The sequence below is a fragment of the Balaenoptera musculus genome, chromosome 9, assembly GCF_009873245.2.
Source record: "Balaenoptera musculus isolate JJ_BM4_2016_0621 chromosome 9, mBalMus1.pri.v3, whole genome shotgun sequence".
NCBI lineage: Eukaryota > Metazoa > Chordata > Mammalia > Artiodactyla > Balaenopteridae > Balaenoptera > Balaenoptera musculus.
Window position 1 is genome coordinate 12,751,688 of NC_045793.1, and position 6,029 is coordinate 12,757,716.

A 6,029-nucleotide genomic window follows, 5' to 3' on the forward strand; every position below is an offset into this window, starting at 1 on the left:
TGCATGGGTCAGTAAGAGCTTGGACTTGGTAACAAAATTTGACAAGCCAGCCAGGAATCTTGCTGCTCGTGGCCAGCTGACCCTGGTCAGGGAATTTTGCTTGGCAGGGCCCTAGCAGCAGTCAGGACCTCTTGTCCTGGGGATCCTCCTTCAAAGGTCCTCAGGGCAACACCAGCTGCCCTAGCACTTAGCAGCTGGAGCAAGGACTTGACATTTGGGAGTCAACAGTCTCAATGCAGTAGGGCAAGTCACTTCAGTGTGTACAACCAAAAACTCCCTTCCCCTCCACTCTGGGCTTTTCCTGTCTGGAATAAGCCCATTTGTTTTGCATTTGTGTGGGGTACCCTGTTGAAGAGGTAAATAGTTGTTGGATTCTACCTGATTTGTGAACCAGTTCATTTGTTTCTTTAGATGCTAGTATTTGGTTTTGGGAGCACCACTTGTGTTTTGTTTTTCTTGCCTTTCTGTTTTTTAAAAGACGGGAAACATTTCATCCATCCCTAAAGAAAACTCTCTGGTCGCATTTGGAAAAATTGTCTGATTATAGCTGTGAACCTAGGACAGAAACAGATGACATTTTATTGCAAAAATATCTGGCCACATTATTCATCGGCATCTGAGGAATGGTGGCCTCTGAATGGTTCTCTGAATTATTATACAATCTTGCAGTTAGAGTTATTCTGTGAAAGAGCGGGGGAAATGATGAGATTCCTTACGTGCAAGCGTTTATGTTGTTACATCAGGATGAGAAGAAGTCAGACAGTTGCTACCTTATGGGACAAGGGTCTGAAAAGAAACCCAAGAGAAAATCTGTTCCACAGGAGGACAAGGAAGGGAACGACAGTGAGGATATATTGCTGCAAACCTTAAATCCTCCTCTGGCCATGCTGGCTGTCCCTGAATCTGCTCTAACCACCCTCATGCAACTGATGTCCATCCCTTCCATCGCCTCCTGTTTCTATACCCCAGCTCCTGACACTGAGGTGCGGGAAGTAGTCAGACTGCTCCCCCTTCTTATAGGATCAATCGGAAAACCTTGTGTTGGTTTCTAGGGCACAGCGACGTGGTCTGGTATCGTCACTTAAGACCCAACTGGGCACTCAGTTTAGACCCGGAGCCACTTCCAGGGCAGGGCAATTTCCCATTATCCTGTAGGGAGCCTCAATGAGAATGGCCAGCCAACTGGGTTTTTGAGGATGCACAGTCCATTTTCAACCTCAGATTTGTTTAACTGGCAGGACTGAAACCCTCCATATAGAAAGGATCCTTTTCAAATGACAGAATTGTTCACTTCCATTTTCACTACCCACCAGCTTTCACCGCAGACATTTGTATTCCCAACGTGATGCTTACCGGGCGATGAGAAGATGATGGTCATGGATAAAGCTAGAGAGGTAGCACACCAGCTCCACCTAGTGGATCCAAATGGCACACCCAAAATCCACTTGGCAGTACCCACTGCTGAACCAAACTGGGACTCCAGAGAAAGAGGGATGCTCTTAACAGAGTACTACTGTAAGTGCATCTTGGCAGGGCTTCAGAAAGGGGCACCAAAACAAAAGCGTGTAAACAAAATTCAAGAGATTCAGCAAAAACAAAGTAAAACCGCTCTGAGTTTTTGGAAAGAATATACTGCATCTATAAACATTACACTGATGCAGACCCTGAGGCCCCTGAAAACACTTGAAATGGTAAACATGAACTTATCAGACAAAGTGCCCCAGATAGCAGGAGAAAATTACAGAAACTAGATGGTACATTTGAAATGAATCCTTCTCAGTTGGTAGACATTGCTTTTAAAGGTATTTAACAGCAGAGAACAGAAGCAGAAAAAGGAAAACTCAAAGAATATTACTCAGCCATAAAAAAGAACGAAATAATGCCATTTGCAGCAACAGGGATGGACATAGAGATTCTCATAGTGAGTGAAGTTAAGTCAGACAGAGAAAGACAAATATCATATGATATCACTTATATGTGAAATCTAAAAACAAGGGGTACAAATGAACTTATCTACAAAACAGAAATAGAGTTACAGATGTAGAAAACAAACTTATGGTTACTGGGGGAAAGGGGGTGGGGAGGGATAAATTGGAAGATTGGGATTGACATATACACACTACTATATATAAAGTAGATAACTCAAAAGGACCTATTGCATAGCACAGGGAACTCTACTCAATACTCTGTAATGGCCTATATGGGGAAAGAATCTAAAAAAGAGTGGATATATGTATGACTGATTCACCTTGCTGTACACCTGAAACTAACACAACATTGTAAATCAACTATACTTCAATAAAAATTTAAAAAAAACAAAATGCTACTTTTCTGGCTGCCACATTGGATTCCAAAAGAAAGGTCAGCTATCACTAGGCAAGGAAATATTCATGTATTATAAAGAGGAGGAACATTGGAAGAGGGGATGCCCCAGACCAAAGAAAAAGAGGATTGAGGAAAAGAAAAGGGTTGAGCCCTCCCAGATGGTAGAGAGAGAGGAATGCTCAGATGATGAATAAAGCAGCCCAGGGGCTCCCCTGGATTTGTGGCACCCAATTCAAATATCCTCACCAGAGCCCCAGTTAAAACTGACAGTGAGGAACAAATTGATTGACCTTCTAGTAGACATGGGTGCAACCCATTCCATGCTAAAACACCAAAATGGCACACAGAACACCTCAGTCCACCCCTGATCATTTTTACAATCATTGGAACGTCAATTAGGAGACCTGACAGTTTCTTGTATGTGTCTGAACGCCCTATGTCCCTCTTGGGTTGAGATCTCCTTTGTAAACTAAATGCTCAAGTGACTTTTTCACCAGGACAACTTGATATATGGGTCCCACCAGAACACATTTTTAAAAAAATAATTAATTAATTAATTAATTAATTTTTAACTGTGTTGGGTCTTCGTTTCTGTGTGAGGGCTTTCTCTAGTTGCGGCGAGCGGGGGCCACTCTTCATTGCGGTGCGTGGGCCTTTCACTGTTGCGGCCTCACCAGGGCTCGAACCCGTGTCCCCTGCATTGGCAGGCAGATTCTCAACCACTGCGCCACCAGGGAAGCCCAGAACACATTTTTAAACCTACAGATGGCTCTCATAGAAAACCCAGAGAAGGAGATGGAACTTCCTCCCCCTGAGGTCTACGAAAAGACCAAAAGTATGGGGTGCTGGCGCCCCAGGAAAGGCCAAAAATGCAAGGCCAATACAAATCCCATTAAGAAAGGATGCTGGGACACCTAACCTAAAATAATATCCTCGGATGCAAGAGGCCCAAAAGGGAATATAGCCAATTCCTGAGAGATTCTTAAAAATCGTACCAATTAGATCTTGCAAGCCCCCATACAAGACCCCTATCCTCCCAGTTAAAAAGCCAAACTCAGCAGAGTGTCACTTTGTTCAAGACTTCAGGGCTATTAATGAGACAGTCCAAGATCTGCACCTTGTCATCCCTAATTCGTACACTCTGCTCACAACTATTCTGGGAGAATATGGCTGGTTGTCAGTTTCACACTTGAAAGATGCTTTTTCTTTGCATCCCTACTGCAGAGAGTCACAGCAGCTATTCACCTTCGAATGGCAGGACCCAGAAACGTGGGTAACCCAACAACATTGCTGGACAGTCTTACCTCAGGGGTTTAAAATTTCTCCTACTTTTTTTTTGGAGAAGTGTTGGCTAAAGACCTCCAGAGCGTAACACTAGATGAAGGGTCCTTGCTCCAATATGTGGATGAGTTGCTGATAGCGAACCCCACGTATGAAAAGTGTCTACAAAATATCATTAAACCTCTGAACTATTTGGCTGAATATGGATATAAAGTCTCTCCAGAAAAGGTCCAGCTATGTAAGCACCAGGCCGTGTATCTGGGTTTTGCTCTCTCCCAAGGACAATGAGATCTATTGCCTGGCAGAAAAACAGGCAAGTGCAGTCTTAGGAGTACCTAAGACTCACAGACAACCAAGGGGGAATGGCAAGATTCTGTCGGATTTGATCCCGAATTATGGGCTCACAGTAAAACCCCTCAAAAAGCTTTAAAAGAGTGCCAAATAGCCTCTGAAACAATAAAAATGAAGTTAATCTCAGCCCCAGACTTGGGGCTACAAGATTTGAAGAAACCTTTCAAATTGTATGTCCATGAAAGTCTTGGGGTATTAATTCAAGCTCTGGGAAGTATTCCTTGATCTGTTGTCTACTTCTCAAAACAACTAGATCGGACAGTTAAAGAATGGACCCCTTCATGGTATATGTCCCTCACCATGTCCTTTGTTTGCTAGAACAAGAGGGGGACTATTGGCTGACTTCTGGGAGAATGGGAAAGTATCAAGACATTCTCCCAGATAATCCCAGTGTAAGACCACAGGTCACTTCGGCTCTAAATCCAGCCACATTGCTCCCAGTTAATGCTACACAATCCTCAGAGCGTGATTGCTTACATGTCATCGAGCTAGTATACTCCAGCAGACCAGACTTAACAGGCCAACCCTTGGCTGAGCTGAATTTGGAACTTTTCACCAGTGGGAGCAGCGTCATGGATCAAGGGTAGGCAATGCACTGGGTAAGGTAACCTTAGAGAAAAATATTGAGGAAAAAGGCTGCCCCAGGGGAGGTTGGCTCAGAAGGCAGAAATCATTGCTCTGACAAGTACCCTCCTACTCACCAAAGGGAAGAGAGTGAGTATACACAGACTTTCGTTATGCATTCTCTGTAGTACAGGACAATCTGGAAGGAAAGGGAGCTTCTTGCTTCAAAAAATAAAGATATAAAACATGCTTCTGAAATCCTGTTACCACTAGAAGCGGTCTATAAGCCCTCACAAGTGGTCATAATGCATGGCCCAGGCCAGCACCAGGTGAGACTCATAATTAAAGGCAATCAGTCAGCTGACCAACCGGCAAAGAAGGCAGCAAAGAAAAGTGATTACCAAGCCATGATAGCTCACTTCTCCCACAAACTGATTTCTCAAAATATCAGCCAGTGTATTCAAAAAGGGACAAAGAAAGGGCCAAAGCATGGGGTTTCCCTTTTGATTACACCTCCCCACGCTGGAAATGTAACGCACAAGGAATGGTTTTGATCTGTGAGGCCCTTTTGAGTACCATGTTACGACACATTCATAACAGTTCCCATTATGAAAGAGATGTCGCCTAACAATGCATTCAGAAGTATATAATGAGGTCTAATCTGCAAAAGGGCATCCAGCAAGTCACTCAGAATTGCATGATAGGCCCCCTCAAGTGGGAACTCAACATAGAGGAACCTGACCCACCGAGGATGGGCAAATAGACTTTACTCAAATTCCCCGAGCCCCAGGAAATTTTAAATCCTTGTTAGTGTTTGTACCTTTTTCAGGATGGGTGACAGCATATCCCACCTGGACAGAAAAATATCTCTGAAGTAGTTAAACCCTCCTTATGGAAATCACTCCCTAATTTGGATTTCCTAACACCCTTCAAAGTGACAATGGACATGCTGCAGTCTCTAGCATAACCCATCAAGTGTCTAAAGCATTGCGTATTGATTAGAAACTACATTCATCCTGATACCACAATCAACAGGAAAAGCTGAGAAAATGAATCATACATTTAAAAAAAAGAGTATTGCTAAACGATGTCGAGACTAACTTCACTTGGGATAAGGCCTTGCCGGTTGCCCTGCTATGGGTTAGAGCGGATTCCAGAAGCAAGCTTAAATTAAGCCCCTTTGAAATTTTGTGTGGCAGGCTGTTCCAGGTGTCTACCCAGGCAGGAGAATCCAGTGATGTTTTCAAAGGACCTACTACTGCTAATTATGTCAAAATTATAGCCACTATACCAACCTCTGTTCATAAGCTTGCTTCCAATAGGTTGCCTATCCACCTGAAGTGCCCCTGCACCCTATTCAACCCAAAGACCTCATCGTCCTCAAAAGCTGCAAAGAGAAAGGACATGACCATCAGTTGGCTGTGAAGCGTACAGGATGGGGCCACATGAGGTCTTGCTAACCACTTATGAGTGGTTATGAGTGAAAGCAGCTGGGGTTAAGCCGTGGA